This window comes from Ambystoma mexicanum, chromosome 10, assembly GCF_040938575.1.
Source record: "Ambystoma mexicanum isolate Mex_15411 chromosome 10, UKY_AmexF1_1, whole genome shotgun sequence".
NCBI classification, from domain to species: Eukaryota; Metazoa; Chordata; class Amphibia; order Caudata; family Ambystomatidae; genus Ambystoma; species Ambystoma mexicanum.
The window spans coordinates 1,698,498,568-1,698,522,817 of NC_090932.1; the positions used below are offsets into that span (position 1 = coordinate 1,698,498,568).

The 24,250-nt window shown below is 47.5% G+C and overlaps 1 protein-coding gene across 2 annotated transcripts in view; it reads left to right on the forward strand.

The window, feature by feature from the left end:
- The window catches only part of SLC15A4 (solute carrier family 15 member 4), a 492,322-nt gene that overhangs the window by 15,923 nt on the left and 452,149 nt on the right, over nucleotides 1-24,250 (forward strand). The window lies entirely within an intron of this gene.

The window sequence follows — 24,250 nt, forward strand, 5'->3', positions numbered from 1 at the left end:
ACCTCATCCCTGATGCCCCCAACCAGACAACATTGTTCTTATCCATTCCTAGGTGGTGGGACTAGAAAGAGACTGTGCTCCAGTCCCTCCCCACCTTTTATGTAGTCCCCTGGGCGTGCCGGAAGTGCTTGCCCGGGGACGCCCGCACCTCCTGGGGGAGGAGTGGGGAGATGGATCCTGTCGAGGGGAGGGGGCAGCCAGAAGGGCGTCCCGCTATGTGGGATGTCCCTCAAGCGCCCCCTGCAGGGGCTGGCACATTCTGTGAGCAGGCCAGCGAAGCTTGCATTTGAATGAGATGATCGACTAGACTGCCACAGACTTAAAGGGGGAGTTTCCATGAACGTACAAGAAAATCTACAAAAGCGGGCACTAAAACGCTGCCAAGTCCACCGAGTTGTAGTCCCGCGTGGAGAAAGTGGTTGTGGTTTAACCCCATTTTAAAGACATGCCGTGGGAGTAAAAAAGAGAAGCAGATTAGTGAGGCATGAGTGGCTGACCAGCACAAGGGTAAGGATATTTAAGCAGGTGTCAGGAATTGGGAGTGCCCTTTTTTAATTCTTTTTTTTTTTTGCATTTTTGGGTGAGGTCAGAGGTGGAGGATGACCAAGAGGAAGGAAGGTGCAGCGGGTTGTGTAGGAGATTGTTGGAGCAGGAGAGGTATTGGCGTAGTAGTGAAAGTGGTTCAGCAGTTTGAGTGTGCGTGTTTGTGTGGCCAGTGAGTAGAAGTTGGTGTAAGGAGTGACTGAATTTAATCGTAGAGTGGAAGGATGTTTATGTACTGTGGATGGTGGAATAGCAGGTGGGAGGGAAGCCGGAGCGGCAGCAGGTGGTGGGAGGAAAGCAGGAGCCGCAGCAGGTGGTGGAAAGGGAGCAGGAGCGGCAGCATGTAGTGGGAAGGGAGCAGGAGCGGCTGTCATGAACCGTCGTCTACGTCCTTTCTGGACCTCCTGGTCCCTGACTCGCAGGGGTTTGCATGCAGTTATCCTTCCAACATGGCCGCCTGGAACGGAATGCTCCGGATCAGTCTATGCGTTCCACGCTGCTCATCCTACAAAAGAGACACGCCCCCGCGCATCTCAAAGCTACCGCTACCTGTAGTCGGACGTTCCATCGGGGCTCTCGCTTGATTCCATGTTCCTAGTTCCTTGAATTCCCCTCTTGTTCCCTTCCCTCTCCAATCTCCTGGAAAACCTTCCGCACTTGAGTCACCGTCCTCGTGCCTCCGAGCGTACCTTAATTACTTCCTGGAATTACCCTGGACTTTGTGAACGCTCCTGGAAACTGAACCGCTACTCTCACGCTGGACGCCGAAGAGCGGCGTTCGGGTCTATACAAATCCCGGACCGTAAAGAAGAAATCCCAGAAGGTCGCAAGTACACAACAGAAACCGGTGAGAAGGGGAGAGACTTGTGACAGCGGCAGCAGGTGGTGGGATGGGAGCAGGAGCGGCAGCATGTAGTGGGAAGGGAGCAGGAGCGGCGGCAGCAGGTGGTGGAAAGGGAGCAGGAGCGGCAGCAGGTGGTGGAAAGGGAGCAGGAGCGGCAGCAGGTGGTGGAAAGGGGGCAGGAGCGGCAGCAGGTGGTGGAAAGGGAGCAGGAGCGGCAGCAGGTGGTGGAAAGGGAGCAGGAGCGGCAGCAGGTGGTGGAAAGGGAGCAGGAGCGGCAGCAGGTGGTGGAAAGGGAGCAGGAGCGGCAGCAGGTGGTGGGAAGGGAGCAGGAGCGGCAGCAGGTGGTGGGAAGGGAGCAGGAGCGGCAGCAGGTGGTGGGAAGGGAGCAGGAGCGGCAGCAGGTGGTGGGAAGGGAGCAGGAGCGGCAGCAGGTGGTGGGAAGGGTGCAGGAGCGGCAGCAGGTAGTGGGAAGGGAGCAGGAGCAGCAGCAGGTAGTGAGAAGGGAAAAGGAGCGGCAGGTGGTGGGAGGGAGAGCAGCAGCAGGTGGTGGGAGGGAGAGCAGCAGCAGGTGGTGGGAGGGAGAGCAGCAGCAGGTGGTGGGAAGGGGAGCAGGAGCAGGTGGTGGGAAGGGGAGCAGGAGCGGCAGCAGGTGGTGGGAAGGGAGCAGGAGCGGCAGCAGGTGGTGGGAGGGAGAGCAGCAGGTGGTGGGAGGGAGAGCAGCAGCAGGTGGTGGGAAGGGGAGCAGGAGCAGGTGGTGGGAAGGGAGCAGGAGCGGCAGCAGGTGGTGGGAGGGAGAGCGGCAGCAGCAGCAGGTGGTGGGAGGGAGAGCGGCAGCAGGTGGTGGGAGGGAGAGCGGCAGCAGCAGCAGGTGGTGGGAGGTAGAGCAGCAGCAGCAGGAGGTGGGAGGGAGAGCAGCAGGTGGTGGGAGGGAGAGCAGCGGCAGCAGGTGGTGGGAGGGAGAGCAGCGGCAGCAGGTGGTGGGAAGGGGAGCAGGAGCGGCAGCAGGTGGTGGGAAGGGGAGCAGGAGCGGCAGCAGGTGGTGGGAAGGGGAGCAGGAGCGGCAGCAGGTGGTGGGAAGGGGAGCAGGAGCGGCAGCAGGTGGTGGGAAAGGGAGCGGCAGCGGGTAGTGGGAAGGGGAGCAGGAGCGGCAGCGGGTGGTGGGAAGGGGAGCAGGAGCGGCAGCGGGTAGTGGGGAGAGAGCAGGAGCGGCAGCTGGTAGTGGGGAGAGAGCAGGAGCGGCAGCTGGTAGTGGGGAGAGAGCAGGAGCGGCAGCTGGTAGTGGGGAGGGAGAGCAGCGGCAGCAGCTGGTAGTGGGGAGGGAGAGCAGCGGCAGCAGCTGGTAGTGGGGAGGGAGAGCAGCGGGTGGTGGGAGGGGAGCTCTGTTGTGGGGGAGGCAAAGGAAAGTAGGTGGGCGGGAGAGCAGTAGTGAAGGAAAGTGGGTGGAGGTGAGATGTAGGCGGGATGGTAGAATTGAGGCAGGAATAAGGAGGTGGGGGTAGTAGCCACAGTAGATGGAAGTAGCTGGTCCTTCACGATTGCCAACATTGTGGAGTCCCACAGAGTGAAAGTGTGCCCCATCTCCCCATTGTAACACTACCCTTGTGTTGGAGCGAGGTTAGCTAGAAAACCCTGAGGGAGAAACATTAGACACTGGCCAGGGTTTACGGACTCTTGGGTTAGGGAGGAGCACTGTGGGCAGACTAGATTGAGAGAAGGACGGCCCAGGCCCCACATCAATACACACAAAAACCCTTGAACTGCCTGTGACTCTGTGATGTCTGTGGCATCTCTAACAGTACTAGGGAATGACCAATGCGATGTCAACATTGGGAATGTTTAATCGAGAACTGATTGAGGTCTGACAGTGACTTGATCCTGTCCTCAAAATTTGTGATGAACAAAATTGACTTTTTATGATTGTAACCAAATTGTGTCAAATATTGTACTTTGGGGATAACACTTTAAAGTTACTGGCCATGAACAAAAGCCATGGACTTGTATTAAATGCCTGAGATTTCAAGATTCTGTACCTTGTTACATTGGACATCTCCTTTCTCAGAGGACAGAGGCAATTAAATAGTTGGGCTTCTCGGGTCTTGAAATGAAATGTACTTTGCCAGTACATGTGATTCTACACATGGTGGTCGGTGTGGCTAGCCCTTTCTGACCCTCTGGAGATGCTGATCATGGTAATCTTGATGCATCAGGTCATCAGCCACTCTGAACAGGCCGTCCTTATAGATTTCTGATTGCTTTGCTGTGTGGCTGTTTGTACAGTGGAGCTTGTGTGGGTTTAAAGGAAGCAGATGGATCATTGAAGTCCTGGCCTGCACTTGGGTAAACTGCAAAACCTACTGCAGAGTTAAACATTGGTATCAACGCAGTGTTTATTAATCGGGGTAATCCATGAGCGAGAAGCGCATATGTTATGTTAAAGGATATTTATACCGTGCACTGCCCCACCGGAGTGGTGCTCTGGCAGATCTGAAAAGCAAGAGGGAAGGGTAAGTTAGTAGGACTGAGTGGGGGAAAGAGCAAGAGAGCTGTGATGTCCTGTTGGCAGCTTCAGTTCGGTTTACACTGTTCGCTGAGCTTTGGTGTGTTTTTTGGTGGCTAGCCTTCATTTGCTGTTTGAGGATACCTGTGGTTTGTTTTGTTGTTGCGGTGTAGTGAAGTGCTTTATCAGTTTGTGCTTTAGCGGTATGGTTGTGTGTAGTTCAGAGTTTGAGAGGTGTACGCAGAGGTGGGTGAGTTTTTTATTTTATTTTATTTTTTGTTTGTTGCAGTGCTCCAGATAAAAGTGGGAGTATTTTACTCCTTATTTTTTTAATTTGGGAGTAAAATGATTTTTTAGGGAGTAAAAACGTAAGTCCAATTTCCAATGAGTATTTTATAAGCAAGTAAAAATATTACTGTAAAACAGAAATGTTTTTGTAATATTTATTTCTTTGCACCTAGTTATTCCTGCAGATTAAAAGATACATGTTTACTATTTTAACTGCCTGATTGGAAGAAGTAGTTAGTTCCTGTGGCACTACGTGTACTACTGGTCCAAACATATCCCTGGAGCTGTGAGGGTGAAAGCAGGGGCGCAAGATTCCACATGTCTTTTCCAATTTTGTTGGGAGAATTTTTACTCCCCACTTTTATTTTTTGGGGAATATTTGCCAATTTTCAGAGGGTAAAAGAGGCCGATACACTCCTTATCTTATCTGTACGGCTGATTAACAGGGTTGGTTAGTGGCATAATTTTCTAGATCGAATGCATGCTAATATCCACAGTTCCATCTAGAAGTGACGCATGCTAATATTTACAGTTCTGTCTGGATGTGATGCAAGGCTGATCTCCGCAATTCTACCCCATACATAACTGCCCCAAATGTAAACTGCGGCTAAGCCAATTGGTTTGATGCAATGTTTGGTAACTGCACCCATTTAGGCTAGTTACAAAAAAAGTGGGGCAAATGCTGACTATGGCTGATAAGCAATAAGTAGGCTGAGTGCCTGAGAAATAATATGCTTTCTTTGGCTTGTATCAGTTTAGAATCATATGCTATGCGTAGGCCAACATCCAGTGAATGGTGCAGAGTATACATTTTGGGTTGTTTCTGAATTCGTAAAGGGTCTTGATGGGGGCGTTCCTTTAGGTCAGGAAAAGTCTTGTGTACGGTTACGCGTCCTCCTTCATGAGTCGACGTCCTCAGATTGTGTTTTTCTGCCATTGGTTTGGAAAACACACTCACTCACTCTCACTGTTCCAGATCCTGAAGTGTGGGCTCTACAACCAGTTTTCCTTGTTATTGTCCCTTCCCACTTAATAGTCTAAACTATTCATCCTTCACGCAATCCTTTTCTATATAGATCAGCTTCCTTCAACCTTACTGTGAATTATACCTACCACAGTTTATTGTACTTCATAATTTTGGGCTCAAGTTCATCATGTCTCCTCTTCCTTTACAGCTTACCTTATTGATGTACACACGCACAACTCTTAGTGCTGACAATCTGGCCTGGCCTAAACCAGTTATCTCCCCAGATACAGGGAGTGTTTCCTACAAAGAAATCTGGTGATTGCCAGCTTGAGCTCCTCTTAAGATCATCACGCAACCACACACCAACTACATCTAGACCATGCATCGTCCGGTCTAGATTGTGCCATCACATTAGAGCCTTGGAATTATGCTGGGTGGCACATTTCAGAAACGTCATGTTTATAGAGACCTAATCTGATTAAGAAACCATATGAACTAACCCTCATCCCAAGTGTTTTTAACCTTACAGAATTAGTTTGTCTGCTAGCTAAACCTCTTTCGTATTTCCTCCCAAAAATCCAAATACTGCAGAGCTGGAAGGTTTCACAATGTGTCCTATCTCTGACAAGGTCCAGGCACCCGAGGAAGACTACAGTGGTGATTTGTATGGTAGAAATATTGGATAACATTATTTTTAAATGACTCCTGTGGGATGGTGGGGGTGAGAACCTCATGGTCTCCCATACTTCACTTAGGGCTCCCTCACTATGCTCAGTCGCTTGTGCGATATGTTAATGTCCATCTGCTAACAATATTCACCAACAGTCACTTACCTGGACTCTTTTACAATGCAAGTTCCGCCTTTAGGATCTACCTGTCTCTCCAGCACCCCTCCACCATTAGCAGAAGTAATTGCGCTGAATGTTAGCTATTGCGTATGGTGGTGGCTCATACATTTCGGAGAAAGGGACCAGGCATCCCTTTGGTTTCTACGCTAGGTGAAAGACTCTAAGGTTTGATTATAAAACATACATCTTTCACCTAGTGTTGCACTCCTCTTTGACATCATGTTTATCATGTGAACTTTGCATGCACTGTGGCCCCTGGCTGGTATGGGAAGTTTGTGGCGTTGCCACTGTGCTGCTTATGAGAAGCGGGGTTCCCCCTGAGCAGGGTCCACAGGAGGACCCTCATATTTTTACACCAGTGCTGTGGTTGTGTAAACTTTGTGATGGACACAGATGGGGCTCTGTGCACAGTGTTCTCTAGTGCCATGATTGGTAAGAATGTGGGTTGTACTTTCATTTGACCCATGTTAAAAGTACACCATTTTGGGGTGGGTGGAGTTTAAGGATGTCTTTGGGGAATGTAAAATGTTCAAACCTGGCATTAATCAAGGAGGATATGGTGATGGCAAAATTGGCATTGTAGGTTATGTGTTCTATGACATTGGATACAATGACTGGAAATTAAATGAGGGCCAACGTTTATATGGTGGAATCTGCAGCACCCATTCTAGGATGGATTCAGCAAGGAGAGTTACAGATTAAGTTGCATCCTGGGGAAGATTACGTTTTCTGTATTGGGGTGGACAAGAGTAGTTGTATGATTAATGCCTACCCAACGTTGATTAAGAAGGAGCTGGGGTTGTTGGGCAAATTTGTGCATGAGATGGTTGGAGGGTGCTGTGCCCGTGAGAAACAAGGTGCGCAAGTTACCTGTCACAGTGAGGAAAGATTTGGATTTAAAATTAGAGGAGATGGATATCATAGAACCCATCGAGTTTGCAGAATGGATTTCTCCAATGGTTCTGACAAGGAAATCTGATGGAAGAATCAGGATACGCGTGGATTTGAGGCATGTGAATGAGTTTGTGGTGGCTGATTGTCATCCTTTACCTAATTTGCAAGATATGTTAACATTATTGGGCAAGGCAAGAGTTTTTTCAGCACCCTGGATATGGCGATGGAGTATCATCACTTGAAGTTGCATAAAGATTCAAACATCTACCAGCTTTCGTAACACCTAATGGGTTGTTACCTACGCTCACCTTTTATAAACAAAAGGTGGTAGCGGTCCTGACGTACGGAGCTGGGGCACTCCTAAATCCCTCTTGGGAAATATGGGTAGTCTGTGAAGCCTTTTTTTGGTGAAAGATCCTTAGACTACCAAATTCTTTGTCTGTATTCACAATAAGAAACAAACTAAGACTACAATCACTCGCATCAACAGTAATGTGGAAAACCAGCTCCCTCTTTTGAAAATGTCTTTTAGGTTCACCGCCTGCACCTTTTGAGATCCTAATGAACCCCCGGGACAACAAAAGAAAAGAATCTCCAGCTTTGGAAAACAAGATATAAAAACTTCCTAGAGATTTGCAGTATTACGATTGAAACACTTAAGGAATATCCAAACAAGGCAAAGAGGATCCTCCAAGAAAAGGACTGTGAATAAACCCTAGAAATGAAAAGGAACAACAACCTCTGCCCTAATATTATATGGGAACGAAAAACATTCAACGATCCATCTCCGTATGAGAAAATTCCCTTCTTCCCCCTGGGGGGGTGTGGGCGGAGGGAGGAGAGAGAGGAGAGAGGAGAGAGAAGAGAGATATTTTCGAAAAGCAGATTAAAATACAAGATGCAAGCTGTTGTTTCTGCAAAGATCCGGATTCCCTACAAACTATCAGACATTGGATTCTGAATTGTCTTCATCTGAGGGAACGAAAAGAAAAGGCTATGGGATGCTATGTTGTGTTGTGTGACTTGACCCGGGAAGAAGAATACTGGGAGAGACTATTAACAGTGGACAAAATTGGGCTGACCATTGAAGCATTAAAATTTGTAGAATCCCTGTTGATGGACCTACAGGTCTGCAGTCGAAGGCCCTAATGGTGGAGGGACTAATAGCCTAATTGACTAAAGACTGAAGTTAAGCAGGCTAATTTGGTATATGTTAAAGGTTGAAAACGTGATTAACCAATAAAACATAAAAAAACAAAAAAAACAATGGGTTGTACCAATTTAAGAGAATGCTCTTCCTTTTAGTGAGTGCCTCTTCCTTTTAGTGAGTGCCTCTTCCTTTTAGTGAGTGCCTCTTCTTTGTTCCAGGGAATAATGCTCTCTTAAGGGAATACAAGTGGTTGTAGCATTCCAGTATGAAGTGTTGATCTATGTTAAGAACGAGAAGGCGCATGATCTGACTCTGAAGGAGGTTTTAACGATTTTAGAAGGTAGCAGCATGACCCTTAAAGGGTAAAAAGGTATGTTTGTTGGGAATGAAGTAGAATATTTAGGATACTGCATTTCAGGGCACAGCATCAAAACAGAACAAAACAAAGCCATATTGATGCAGTATAAGGAGCACCCGCTCTCGTGAATGTAGAACAGTTGGTCATTTCTGGGGTTAGCCCAGTTTTAGTCGAGATTTGTGGATCTTTTTGCAGACAAAACAGAGCCCCTGAAGAGATTACTTGAGAAGGGTACAGTGTTTAAGTGGACTGAAGAGGAAGACCGATGTTTTCAAGATATTAAACAAGAAATTAAAATGGCTTTACCGCTCAAAAACTTTGAGAGCGGTAAAAGATGTGTGGAGTGTGAATGCGAGCAGTTAAGGTTTGGGTGCTACTCTATCCCAGAAGGATAATGGATAGTTACGAGTGGTAGCACACGCGTCTAAAACTTATTGGTGAGTGAAGGAAGTTTTCAGTTATTGAAAAGTAGACCCTGGCATGCAACTTGGCAGTGGAACATTATAGGATGTTTTTGTGTGGGACAGAATTCACTATCAAACTGATCACAAGCCACTGATACATTTATTGGCACCAGGAGGGGGTATGAACATATCGGCAAGACTTCAGAGACTTGTATACAAACTTCAAGGTTACACATAGAATACATTCCGGGTAGGGACAATGTGCATGCCGACTGTCGAGATTACCCATGGTGACATCTGAAGATATTAAAGAGGAGTGTGAAGTGGCTTGGATAGAAAATGAAGAGCAGATAAATATGGAAGTTGGGTGGCTTGGTGAGAAGGCAATTTCAAGAGATAAATGGCGTGAAGAAGGAAGGAAGGATGAGGCTTTGACGCAATCCAGGGATATTTTGTAAAGGGTTGGCTTTCAGAGAGAGCTTTGAGGGGTGACCTAAGCTCAACGAGGAACATTGCAGATGAAATTTGTGTTCAAGGTGATTGCGTAGTAAGAGGTGAGGTGTTCATTTCCCCCCCTTCCCCTCCCCATGTGATTGAGAGCGAGAATAATCAGAGTTGCGTATGAAGGCCATCTTGGCATTTTGGCTACCAAGAGAAGAATAAGGGCTGACGTTTGGTGGCCGAGTATGGATCTGAGATGGAAAAAGTTGTGAGATTATGCTTTCTGTGCTAAAACAGTGACATGGGCCTAACTACAAGAGCGAGTCCGATGACTCCTGTGGATTTGCCGGCAGGACCATGGAAAAAAATAGCAGTAGACATAGCAGGCTATTTCCAGCTATTTCCAGGTATTGCCAGAGGATTGCAGATGTTTGGTGTGCGTGATGGACTATTACTCAGTGATCGGTTGTTCAACCCACGAGGGAGGTGAATACTCTGAATGTTTTGACTTGCTCAGAGAAACTATTCGAGAGTGAAGGTGCACCAGAGAAGATTGTTGGACAACGGAGTGCAGTTTAAATTGCGTGAGATAGGACATTTTTGAGTGACCATGATGTGGACCTGGGTGTACATCCTTATATCCTCCTCAATCCAATGGTATGGTTGAAAGCTTTAACAGGAGAGTGAAGACGTTGGTCCAGATGTGTGTGCAGAATAACTGCAGCTTCAAGAGAGATGATTAAATTCCTTGTCGCTTACCGAACTACTCGCCACAGTCAGACGGAAGTCTCTCCTTTCCAATTAATGCGGGGTAGACTGTTCTGCAGTCGGTTGTGTACTGGATGGTTGAGAGATGAAGGTAGACAATACAGGTGGGACGAAGCAATGCAAAGAGTTATGTGAGAGAGTGAAAGTCAAACAGAGTGTGCAGAAGACGACGTAGCGATAAGGTGCCAAAATGCTGGGTATTGAAAAGGAGGTTGGGTTAGAATAAAGCTGCCAGGGAAAACTGTCAAGGGGTTGTCAAGGTTTTCAAGTCCCAAAAGAGTGGGCAAGTGTAGAGGTGTGTGCGTATATTTGGTAAATGGGGGGGGTGGTGGGGGGGAGGTGGAACATGAATAGGACTACATCTAGCAAGGGGCAAGGGTGAAAGTAGTACATGGGATGAAGGAATGTGTGGTCCATGGTAAGAGTCGGTGAACCCTCGCAGAGTCTGAGCAGAAGGACATTGATGTTGTTGATAAGGATTACGTACAAGGCAATGGTAGTGAGGGTGTGTCAGAGGAAGGGAGTGATTAACATGGATCTCAATCCAGTGGAAGATCAAGATCCTTGTTGAGGGGGTTTGCCTGTGAAGTTTAAAGATTATTGAAGTACTCGTTCTGTTCTTGTTGTCAATGAAAAAAGGAAGATGTGTTATATCTCTGGCTTGTGAAGGTCTCGCCTGCGCGAGCCACCGAACATTTGTGGAATGACGGTTGGGAGGCAGCACTTGTGAGACTCTCTTCTGCCGGCTTCCACCTCTGCTCCTTACTCTAAACTACTTAAATACACTTATCTTCGCTTATTCATTCACCTCCCCACACCGACCTATAAAAAGCACCCAGGGGACTGCATTGATTGCACCAAAACAAACGTTTGATAGGAAACCACACTTCAAAATAGGAGTGAAGGGGAAAACCACCACAACGCCTCAACATTCAGGGACAGAAAAGCAACGCCTTGAAAGAAGGGGAAAATCATTTCTAACATAATACAACCATCACAACCAGTCTTCTGCCAGCCACGCGCGAGAAATGGGCCCTGAACAAAAGGAGTCGGTCTCCTACAAACATTTCCTCCATTTCAGCAGCTCTTGGGAAAAGTGAGCACGAAAAGGGAAGATAGGAACGCAGGTCTCGTCACCAGAGAAAAGGGGGCGCGGGCGAGTACTAGTACGACCAGTCTGCAGTGGCAAAACAATAGCGCCCAGACTGCTGCTGCACGGCAGAGCACAAGTCTCTTGGGCAATAAATGCGGGTATGACACCTGGAAGTTTGGCTTTTCAAGCCCAGCTTTAGAGGGCGAAATGATGAAAATACTCTCCCATCCAACACTGACTTAAACCTATTGATTGACACAAACCTTCAGTGACTCCATGGCTAAGGCGATGGACACCATTGCCCCCCTGAAACTACGCAAAGACAAGCCAAAAGCTCATCTGAACTCATGGTTCACCCCTGGACTCAAATTACTCCGAAAAAAGAAAGCTAAGGCACAACTCGCATGGAAAACCAACCCCTCAGTGGAAAACAAATCCAACCTCACGAACATCTCCTCTCTATACAAAAGCGAGATAATTTGTACCAAAAAAGATGTATACAACACCAGGATTGCTCAGGCAGGGTCCTCCACTAAAGAATTATTCAAAATTCTGAAAGAACTAGAAAACCCTATTTCACCTCCAGACACCTGCTTGAAAGACAAATCCTGCTGCATCAGCATCCAAAACGCCCTCAACAACAAAATTACAGGACTCCAAACTAAAATAGAGGACAAACGCCAACAACTCTCCAATAACAAGGTCACCAACCCTAGCCCACCCACGGCCAACAATACTAGCTCTGGCTTCTCGTTTAAGAAAGTCACCACGGCTGAAGTCCAAAAAATCATCACCTCCTTAAAACCATCAAACTGCAAACGGGACAGCTGTCCCGCCCAGATCATAAAAGACACAGCTAGAGAGCTTTCCCCCTTCATCACCAAACTAATTAACCTATCCTTCATCAATAATTCAGTCCCCAGCAACCTAAAACAATCATAGGTTCTCCCACTCTTGAAAAAACAATCCCTCGACCCAGCCATACCCACCAACTACAGGCCCATCACCACAGTCCCATTCCTACTAAAAATCCTGGACAGAGTCGCCTACATCCAAATTCGGGAATACCTGGAATCCAACCAACTGCTAGGAATACCTCAATCTGGCTTCAGACCTCAACACGGAACAGAAACTGCCCTTGTTGATCTCAAAAGACAGATTGAGGAAATTAAAGACAAAGGCAATGCCGCAATTCTACTCCTCCTAGACCACTCAGTGGCCTTTGATTTGGTCAGCCACGAAATCCTCTGCAATCACCTAGCCACCGCAGCTCACTTCTCCTCTTCTGCCATCACCTGGATACAATCTTTCCTGGCAAATGGAACCATGCGGGTCTTCTCAACAACAGCAGCAGCAGACCCCATCCCCATCTCATGCGGGGTCCCACAGGGGTCCTGTGTATCCCCCACTTTGTACAACATATTTACAAAGCCTCTATTTGACCAACTGGACCGTCTGGGTGTCACCTACATGAATTACGCAATGACACCCAGATACTCCCCACCATCACAGGTAATTACCAAGCAGACGTCACCCAGATCAACAAAATATTCTCAATCATTCAGGCATGGATGGCCTCTCATGGCCTCTGCCTGAATGATGAGAAGACTGAGCTCCTCATCATCGGCTCCCCCAACAACCTAACTAAACTTAGTCCCAGCTACAATAACATCACGATCGATGGTCACACCATCCCTATTGCCAAAAGCGTGAAAACCCTTGGCTTCTACCTGGATGCCAGCACTAACCTCTCCAAACAAACCAATATGATTGCCTCAGCCTCTGCCTATACAGGCAAGCTCATCGGGGCCAGCAGACCTTTCTTATCATCCAACAGCTGCCTCACTCTCGCCAGAGTCCTCAAACAATCCAAGCTGGACTACTGCAACAGCCTGTACCTAGGTGCTAATCAATCTATAATTAACAAACTACAGGTACTACAAAATAACGCCCTGCGCGCAGCCCTAAACATTCCCAGGCGAGAGCATATCTCCACTGCCAGGAAAGCCTGCAAATGGCTCTCCATATGCCAGAAAATTGACTTGAAAACCATCTGCCTCACGTACAAGTCCCTTAATCACCTAGCACCACCATATCTAGCTAACAAATTCACCATGAAACCTGCCACCAGAACCACCAGATCCTCCAACACGCTATGTTTGACAGTGCCCAGATTCCACTTAAAAAGAGCCAGAGGAACCAGCTTCACAGTACATGCCTCCCACCTCTGGAACACCCTACCCCTCAACATCAAAACCATCGAGTCCTTCCAGATCTTCTGGAAGCAGGTTCTAAACTGGCTCCTGACCAAAGAGTAGTACTACTGACTCCTGACCTCACATCGCCCGCTTGGTAAACTGCTGCATGTATTGTTAATGACTGCATATTGAAATTGCACACTATATGTATATAATATAAGTATGTATGTATGTATTAATTATGTAACACATAGATATTTATCTATTATGTAACCATCTTCTTAAAGCGCCCATCTACCTCCTGGGTTTGGAGCGCTATACAAATAAATAAAACAAACAAATACGAAGATTCATCTTGCACCTAAGGAATAGTTGGTATTTGGAATATGAATCCAATACGATGGATAGCTGTCAAAACCACCGGTTACCCTTTAATAAAATTGGTAGGTTTTTGACCAGGGTCACACACTTAGCCTAGAGGGGAAGCCGGGATTTTAAGACCAGTCCTGGGTAAAGCATTTGATTGCACATCTTCTCAGGGTATTTGGAAAGAGTAGGTTTTTAATGTTTGACTTTCAAGAAGGTATTTTTGACAAACAATGCCCAGCAAAGCGAAAATCAAGCCACAGCATAACAGAAGGGAAGCTTGTAAAAAGGAGATGAGCCGGCCCGCCAAATGTTATTCTTATGCAGAATGGGGTAAAGTAGTACTGGCTGACTGGTGTGTCAACAACACCAAAGCTCGAAGTCGGCGCTTTTGGCAGGAAGGCAGTCAGGGCGCTGCCACATGGCTCGGGAGGTGGAATTGCAGTGATTTAGGTTGGCCGGGGCTAGCCATGGCTGGGCCCCATTAGTCTCCAAAAAGTGGTGCTGAGTCTGGGCTGTGCCGGGGCCCCCGGGCCCACCACATCACAGCGGGACACATTGTCCCGCCTCGGCCGCCATGTGAGATGCGCCCACCATTGAGTCAGGCAAGCTGACAGAAGTGCCAGCCAGACGCAGCATCGCTGTGGCTGGTGGCACATCTGTCAGTCACTGTAGCTTTCTCTGGCGACCCCCTTGCGCGAGGGGTCACCAGAGGAAGTTACTGTCCTTTTTGTTTCACCCTCCCCAGGTCACTGAGGCGTTTTTAACCCTCTGCGAACCTAGCGACGGCGTGACATATTTCGAGATTTATAAAAGATGGCTTGACGAGTGCACAAACCATAGTAAGGGGAGTACATAACATAGCATTTATAAAATTGTGTGCACTGTACTATGCAAGCCATCTTTTATTAACATAGAAGTATGCAACATATTTCTATATTTGTAAAAGATGGCTTGCATAGTACACAAACCATAGTAAGGTACAGACACCAATATATAAATGCTTACATACATTTATATATTGATTTGTGTACTTTACAGGCCAAGCCCATCATGCAAGCCACAACCCCAAATGAGGGCCCCCTCTCAATTTCTTACCCCACTTAAAACCCTGTGGTAAACGAAGGAGTGGCTGAAATACAATTTAGATGCATGCGTGTGGAGGGCCCTGCTACATGGCGTTTGGTTGGTAGTATTTGGGGCAGAAGGACAGGCTTTCCCCCACGGAAGCGGGTCGCAGGCCACTGAGAGCCTTTTTCATCTGCCAGGCATGGGCTTGGCTCCCACGACTCCACGGGGGGGGGGGGGCAGAGTCCAAGCAGTAGCACTACTCTGTTGAGCTGGGCATGCAGGAGGCCATTTGTGTTCCTTTTTCTGCTAGAGCGGTATGCGCTTTTGGTTATGGCACCTGCATGAAGGGCAGTGCCATTTCAGCTAACAAGGGGGGAGAATGTTTGCATTTAGTAGGGTTGTGGATTAGAAGGGAACAGGCTTCAGATCCCTGCAAGGCCAGCTCAACCTTTTGAGGTCAGAAAATGAGTACCAGTTTTGATTGGTTAATAATTTAATATAGTAATATATTTAAATGGGTCCTATATAAAGCGCTTTCGAGTAAAGGTAAAGCGCTACATAAAATAGATTAGTACGCTCAACACATGATGGTAAATAAACCCTCTGCATACCGCTCATCGATTCGGGTGAACGCTGTTTCATTACGCACCTAAATTACCCTAGGAAATAAGTGTACAGGTAAACGTCAGCTTGCCACAGGGCATTGCTGGTTGATGCTGTGAGGGCAAAGCTGGGGCACGGAAGAAGTATCGCATACAGGCCTATGGTGTCACATAGTTGTTTAGTAGGCAGACCCCCCCCAGTGCAAATAGCAGCAGAGCCCCATTATGCACACTGTTGAATGCATTTCATTCGGTATTTTGCCCAGTTTATTGATATATGGTGGGTCATTTTCAAATGCATAATCCCATGAAACGAGGCAAAGGGGCTTCCGGGTCATGCCACTTCCAGCACCAAATTGGTAAGCTTCAACATCTGGATGACCTTGCGGTGCTTCAGGACCGCGGAGAGACAGGAGTCCTTATTCTCCTTGATCTCTCCGACAGGCTTACGCAAGCAGATACATTGGGTCCCACCCTTGCATGGTTTTGTTCTGTGTCTGATGGGTCGTTCTCAAACAGTCTTGCCAGACCCGTCATTCTTCGAGAGTAGAGCTTTGCTGTGGAGTCCCTCAGGGGTCGGCTCTCTCCCCGTTCCTTTTTAATTTATATGTACGGCTCTGACCAACCTTATCACTGCATTCAGAGTTCTTTATTACTCCTATGCAGATGATACTCTGCTTATATTTCGGCTAGATTCCCTGCAGACTGCCCCTCCCGAGAGATTGCAAGACTGTTTTGAGAAAGTGGGAATCTGGAATCTGGGCAGCCAATTTGCAGCAATTAAATAGTAGTAAGACAGAGATGCTTGTGGTTGGATCTCATGAGAAAGAACTTTTTTTGAATTCTCGCTACTGGCCGGATTCTCTCGGGTCCCCGCCCATCTCCCTGTGATTCTGTAAAAAGTCTTGGAGTTAAACTGCTACCTAACGGGTCTCGAGAAGCCCAGATTTATGCCATTTGCAGTACTGGGTTCGGCAGATTAAAAGCCTTAAGAAAAATTCTCCCCTTGCCCCCTGCTGAAAATCGGACAACCCTGGTGACATCCACTGTAATCGGTTCACTGGACTATTGTAATGGCATCTATTTGGGACCACCCAAGTATCAGATTCAGTGTATGTAGGTTCTACAGAACGCTGCAGCACGCCTGGCGCTTGGGGCACCCCGCCTGACTCCTTCCTTGCCTCTGTTACGTCGCGGAGCACTGGTTCCCTGTGGCGGGTCGCATTGAGTTTAAGATCTTGTGTGTTGCTCACCGAGCCACCCACAATGTGGGCCCTCACTTGTTGAAAACTAAGCTGCAAATGTACAGCCCAACGAGACACTTGCACTCGGACCCTCATTAGCTTCTTAGGATCCTTGTATTATGTCGTAAAGTACTGGTGGCCGCTCTTTTTCTGTGGTGGCGCCCAGCCTATGGAATGCTCTTCCACTTGACCTAAGAATTCTGGCTGATTATTCTTCCTTTAGGAGAGCCTTGAAGACTCATTTGATCTTTTTCTCCCACGATGTTAAGACACCGGTATTTGTGTTTTTTTTTAGCCTGCCCCTCCCATCTCCGTTTAGTGCCTAGATGCCCTTCTGGGCCTTAGTTGCGCTCTATACATTTTAAATCTATATCTGGTTGGCTTGTCTCAGTCCGGGTGTGTGCCCTTTCCTGCGTCTCATTTATAAGGTGGTGTTTTCGTGAATTGGGATAGAAATAGACACCAATATAGAGACGTGCAGGGAGCCAAAAGCAGCTCCCGAAGGGGGTTGGGATGAAAACAACCAGGATCTAAAAGCGAAGTAGCATCCATACTCCCCCCCCCCCCCCCAGTGTTCAAGCCCGGCACATGGGGGACGCCACCCTGTCAAGGGGCAGGGGGGGCATCAAGCAAACCAGTCTCTGCTACACCCCATGCAGGAACTGACTAGCTCCCAGCACACAGTCCCACCCTACCCCCAATTCAAAACCCTGTCTAAAAGGTTAATATAGGGGACACCAACAGTAACGGTAGAATAGAAAGAGGTACAAATCGACGGAATGGCGGGGGTGCTGATGAGCCCAGCTGGGTGGCCTTCTCACATGGTTAAAAATTCTGGCGTCCAAAGGCCCTGTCCCAGGCGCACCGTCCAGCAGAGGAAGTTACATAACTAAACAACACAGTTAATCGGGGACCGTGCCAGGCAAAAGGTAGCTTAGGCGATTACAGGATTTCCAAAAGCCAAAATAGGACTACCGAAAAACAATTGGGGTTCAAAGCAGAAAGAGAAGGGACAGTCGGAGAATTATAGTCTGACTGCCAGGCCCAACTTCGCAGCAGGGGGGTCATACCCCAAAGAAAGATTTCTTCCAGAAGATCAGCCTGAGGGTTACAAAATCATAACTAAACACAAAAATTGGGTTTTTGGTTTACGGCCCCTTGGCCAAAGGCATAGCACAAGCACGGGTTGACACTGCTGGAAACCTTCCTCGCATGGCCTTCCTTAAAGAAAGCGGTCGCAGAGTTGAGCAATGAAAAGCTGATCGTTTGGTCAGATAATATGGTGGGATATTGCATCGGCAACAAAAGAACGTCGTGCCAATGAGGGCTGAAAGAGCTATGGGTAAGGAGCATAATGTCTCTGAACTGCAGCATAGGAATAAGCACGTTGCTGGAACAGGGAAGGTTGTTGCTGATGCTTTATCGCTTTCCAGATGATGCCAGAATTGCCAAAAGATGTTTGGGAGTGGCTGACTGGGAACTCATGAAAACAGCTGATTGGTACATGACGAGTGGCCGAGGCCAGTAGCAGAAATGAGTGGGCGACAAATGCACCTCCAGAGCAAGGTGCCTACCAAGGCCAACTCCCTGTGCGCCACTCGGAGGCCCCCACAAGGTTCTTTATGGAGCTGCCTAAAAGGACAGCCAAGCAATACAGTAAGTGCCTGGCTACAGCAAGAGAAATTAGAAATGTTGCGAGACATATGAGATGGAGAGTGACAAAGTTGTTACATGGGCGTGTAGCCAGAATAAAAAGAAAGCATGGGCTAGGAGGCACCTATAGACCATAGCATATGTTGTAAAATTGGTTGGGGGCACGTGGGAAGAACCATCCCACAGTGCACTGATAGATTATGCTTTGAAAGTGTGGGGTAAACTCGAGGGGCCAGCGAAAGACAAAAGACTGCTCCTGAAGTTTGAAAAGCTAAAAAGCAATAATGTTAAAACAGTATCGGGTAATAATGTCCCCATACTAAGGGCCTAATTCACAGAAGCGTATTATAATAGCAAAACCCCATTGGAAAACGTTCTGTGAATTGGGCCCATAATGTCTCCATACATAATATCGCAGGGAAAAGCCGATGGCAACATTATATATGGTGACATTTATGCATGGGGACGTGTTGCGGGGGTGTCCACCGCATGTTCAATGTAATAATGTCACTAATTCTTGCAGAGACATTACATGGAACCGTTAAAACGGGGTGGAATATGTTCACACGTATGAGCCCAAGTATTTAGGGCAGGGTTGCGCTGTCCTACTGTGGGGACCTCGGGGTTAGTGAGCGGATAGCATCTAATACAAGGGCCAATGATGGTTTGGCCATGTTAGAGGTGCGCATGGGGCAGGTCTGCATGACCATAGAGATGAGAAAAACAAATCAAGAAAAGGTAGGTCGATCAAGCGATACTGCAAAAGGATGGGTTCAAGCTGCGCGTGTAGGCACCGGAAATGATTTCCTTGCAACTCTTCCCCCGCTGCGGGACTAGTTCTTAGTACACAGGGATGGAAGGCTCTCTGCCATTTCCAGTTCCAGGCCACACTCAGAGAAAACTATGCCATGGCTGGCAGGGGCAGCACAGAATAGGGAATAGGAGCAGCCACAGCTGCAGGGAGTGGGGATGTAGGCCCACAAGGGATCAAGAAAATAGGGGGATAGACTTTGGGGTGGTTCAGGCGATACATGAGGCCAGGTCTAATTTAAACAACAGGGGGGGAAGGGGGGTCACCGTGTGAGCAAAGAAGGGCAACTTCCCATTCTTGGCCCTTCTGCACAAAAGTACAGAACTGTGATAACACTGCACACCTGTTTGTTGGGAAATAAACACAATACTCCTGTTGTGCCATTAGTATTATATTTAATAAAAAGCCACAGGTTTTTTATTGCCAACACAAACAAGAGGCTGCCGATTTTTTGTGTGTGTGCAGTTAGTTATATATACAAACTTTAAGCACATTTAATACACTTAAAATGTATCTAATTAAAATACAATTTACTGCTTTAAAATCATTTCATAACATTTAATTCTAACCTTTTTTCTTTCTTTTTTTGTATTTCTTTCTTATTAGTGGTTGGCTTACAATAAACCTTTCACTTGTTAAGTACATCCAAAAAAAAGGTACATTTATATAAAGACAAGGCCGGGAGATTTCCGTGCCCTAAAAAAACAGAAACGTCATCCACAGTACACAATACACGTTGGCCAACGTCAATTCCGAGCCAAAGCAACCTGGTGGGAGGCCCTATTTACTACCCCATCATAAACTCTGTTTAGAGGTTCAGTGAATCTCATTGGCCAATCCCTGGAAAATTCTATCCTTTTTAACTACTACATTACTTGACTAACATCCTTCACTGCCAAATATATTGTGCCCAGTTTATGTAATACTGTATAATGTTTCATGTCCCATAAAGATAGCGGTTCCACAACCTATGGCTGAACACCGATATTGGAAGAGATTGGGCCATCGACATTGGGCGTTGAGGCCTCCGATTGATTGATAGAACATTGGTATGGCAACATATACTGTTATATGGTGCCCTCTTCCAACTAAAGTTGGTTAACTGAAGCTCCTGTGAGTCCCGGGTGGTAAGAGGGGGGGAGGAGTGCCAGCAGCATAGTATGGACTGACGAACTGTGGGGCAAGAAGGGATGTTCCAACCCCCCCCCCCTTCCCACCCCACTGATGGACCTGCTCCCTTGGAAGGTGATTTTGTGACCCACCCGGTGGGAGGACAGCTGACAGGTTTGTGATCCCCATGTGCTCTCTGGGGACGCTGCACCACCCACTTAGCAAGCGGATGGAGTGAACAGTCCTGTGCCGGGGTGCATTGGATAGTGCCCCCCCCCCCTATTGTGCGGCACCTAGTATGGACAATCCCTAACGGCAATCACAAATGGAACAATTTAGAAAGGCGCAACAATTTATAAATGCGGTTCGGCATGTTCAGGTGTCTGCTGCGACCCCAAGTACCTCTGCCATTGAGGTATCTGCTTTGAACCCTACCCTGTTGGCTGTGAAAGACATTACTGATAATCTGGGTACGAAGATTGATGCTCTCACGTGCAAGGTTGAGATCTCAGCGGTACAGATAGAGAAGTTGTGTGGTCGCATGTCTGCTGCCGAACAGAGAATCTGAGACTTGGAGGACAAAATTGCTGGATTGCAGAAATAAGTTGCCCTCCTCCAATAGACCTTGAAAAGGGACATGGTGAAGAATGACAACCTTGAGGGTTGATCGCGGAGGAACAACTTGCGCATTCTGGGGTTGGCTGATTCAACCACCATTGATAACTTGGGAAAATTGCTCTTGGAGGTCTTGGATGGCCCGTTGGTCTCCAATATGTTCCTGGTGGTGCGCACACACCACTCCTTGGTGGTTAGACCACCACCAGGAGCCCCTGAGCGAGCTATCATATCCAGGATCTTCAATTTTAGGGACCGAGATGTGCTTCTTAAGGCGGCAAGGGAGAAGCGTGACCTGCGGCATTGGCTCAACGACGATCAGGATTTTCCCCAACTTTAGTCCACAAGTCCAGGAGCAGAGAAAGACATTTCAGGCAGTAAACATTCCGAGGTAGAGAGGTTTGGTATGCAATGCTGTTTCTGGCAAGTTGAGTGATTCACAATAATTCATTTTTTTTTTTTCCCCCTCACCGGAATCAGCTGAGCGATTTGTAGCTGGTCTACAAGACCCGGGTGGGGGGGGGGGGGCTCCCCGCATCGCTCACCCTGCTGATCGGGGACCAGTTATTGTTGTGACTTCTCTTTGGGTTTGTCCGGCTCCTTTGCATGGAGGGTGCCCGCACTGTGCCGGGTGACACTGGTGTTGCTTGGCCAACCTGGGAGGCTCATTATCGTGCTTGGTTGTCTGTCATCTGGAGCTCCACCAGCTGCGGTGGTTGCCCTGTTCTTTGCAGTAACTGCAAGTGGGTGGGATTTGTTGTGTTTAATGTTTGGGGTCAGGGATGGGATACTTGCCGGTCTATTTGCATTTCTGGCATGTGTGGGTGGGTGGGGTGGCAGGGGTTTGGGGTGCGGTTTTGTTGACAAGTACGAACAACACAGCCGTTTTAGTTCTGGTTTCACCTCAATGCTACAATCTGGTTATGTTTACTATTGGACCCATGAGCTATCTCGTGCCATGTTGATTTGAAAGCCATCTGTTGACCTTGTTACCTTGAGTGATGCATATAGTTGACCCTGGTTATACACCACAGAGTGTTTGTTTTGAGAATTTCTGAGGACCTTTGTGGCTTTGGGCATTGGCCATCTAGGTGTCTTAGAATGGCGTCTCCTCGTGACTCCTGTACAGCATCTAGAGACGGAGCCCCAATACACACTGAAAGTGTCCCAATGTGTCTGGAGTCTTCTAGAAAAAAGGTTGCCAAAAATTGAGTCTCCTTCTTGTGGTGATTTGTTTTAGCATGGTTCTTGCCCAAATTCTCACTCTTTCTAGCATCTGTAAGCTCCTCTTCTCGGAGTGCCAGCAATTCTCCCATGTTGTTGAATGTGTTCTTTGGCAGTCTCGCCTCTCCTCCCCACTTACATGCATGCATATCGTAAAGGCACAGTTTCCAACTGCTGGGTTTTTGCATTCATCTGCACTGTGCTTTGCAGAATGCCTAAGCCTTTTGCAACTTGGAGAATATAATTTACCAAGACCTGCATATGCAATCCCACTCCAGCTTTTCATAGCCAGCCCTCTATGCTACAATTCCCTCCCCACACCAACCACTTGCCATGGTTACTGCTCCAGTATCCGCTACGGAAGTGCTCTGTACATGGAAGATTGTGCAACCATCATGGAACATGCAAGACACCCTTCACCCCCTAACAAGCCCATCCCAGAGGCCTCCAGCTGAGCACGCTCTAGAGTCCGCCCCTATTCCAGTTCTCCTTCAACACTTTACATGTTCACTGCTAACTGTAAATATTGCCAGTCCCCACGACCTGGATAGTAGTAAGCCAGTAATGCATGTTTCCAGTCACAAAGATAGTAAGTAGTAAGCCAGTAGTAAATGGTACGTAACCCTCTGTGTCCATGCAAAGCCTGCCTGTAGCCTGTACTGATGTACGGTGCTCTGTTTCTTCCTGAAGGAAACCTCTTGCTCCATAAATACCCAAAGTCTGCAGAGTCTGCAGCAGTTAGTGGCGATCTCCATCGATATTGCCCTGCCCGTTGGACCCAGTGATTATCAAGACCTGGATTTGATGGACCTAGTGGCTGAAACGAGGGCCCGAACGCGACATCAAACGTGGATTCAAGCTTAGGCGATTGCTACAACATCTACGCCTGAAGGGAGGAACAAGCCCCAGTCATAATCGCTGTTTCAGAAAGTGAGGTGAGACTCCCCCACCCTCGCTCCTTTTACCTTGGCTCTTTACAAAATGTTACCCTTGGCACTAATTAAGAGGTCTATGACTTCCTGTTTCGATATAACAGACGAGGAGATGTTGAGAGTGGAGGAGGAGCAGGGGGAGATCTTTCTCTATCTCCCCAGAGAAGGGGCTACTACTATGGAAAGTTTAGTACCAAAGAACCAGTAATCACACTCCCAGTGGATCCAACAAGTCTGTGCAATAAATCCACAAATTGGTCAAATGTGTTGCAGTTGTGACCGGAGCCCCCTATTGATCCATCCAGGCCTCGACTAAACGCTCTGGATCAATCCGAGATTCTGTTAGCTGAGAAGGTGGCACGTGTGTCCCCCTCTCTCTCCGACAAAGTCTCCGAAGCGTCTAGGAACTCCCCACGGGTAAAACTCTCGGGGAGTGGTATGGACAAAATGACCAAGGCTATGTCTAGCTCCTTGCTGGCTCTAAGGTTATCGCAGGATAATGAACTTATTCAAGCCTCTCTAATAACAAGGCCAGCTGGAAACTGAGCAACCATTCTACACAGGTGTCGAACCTGTTAACAGAGCTAGCTTTTCCCATCACGCAAATGAGACAATGTCCAGCAGCCTCTAAGGCCCCTGCCCCTAAGGGGGAGGCTGTTCAGATGGATGAAATAACCGAGGTGGAGGACATGGCGCTCCGTGCTGTTAATTCATCTCCATTGGTGACAGTCTCTACCCGATGGCTGATCAACGCAGATTGATTTTTTTTTTTTTTTCCGCCCTTATCCTCAGCAATTACATCAAATTGTACGTATGAATCATCGAGATCCAGACTCAACAACTCGTCTTCTCTTCAAACATTTGGGCGCAAGATCTGCAAGGAGGGGGAGCTCTGATGCCTCAAATTCAATGTATGATTGTCAGCACTGTCAGTTTCTTTGGCTCCATTCATCAAATTGTATGAAGCAATCAATGAGGATTTTAAAGACCAAGCGACTCTCCTAGCGATGGTCCATTCAAAATTGATATACATGGAGTCATTTACGAAACCCAGTCCAAACTAGACTTCATCACGAAGCAGACCAATCAAAGAAATGGCAAAATAGATTGTGTGAAATAACGAGAGCTGATCGGGAGGACAGTACTGCAATGATGGAGGCAATTCTTGATTCCCAAAAATGGACTAGAGTAATGACTGACTCAAGAGGCAATCAGGAGTTTATACATGATGGCAATTGCGATAACATTCCTCTCAAAGGAGATGGGGGGTCAAAAACAAAAAACTCAACCCACACCTCCGGGACCTCTGTTCCACAAAGCAATAAACCG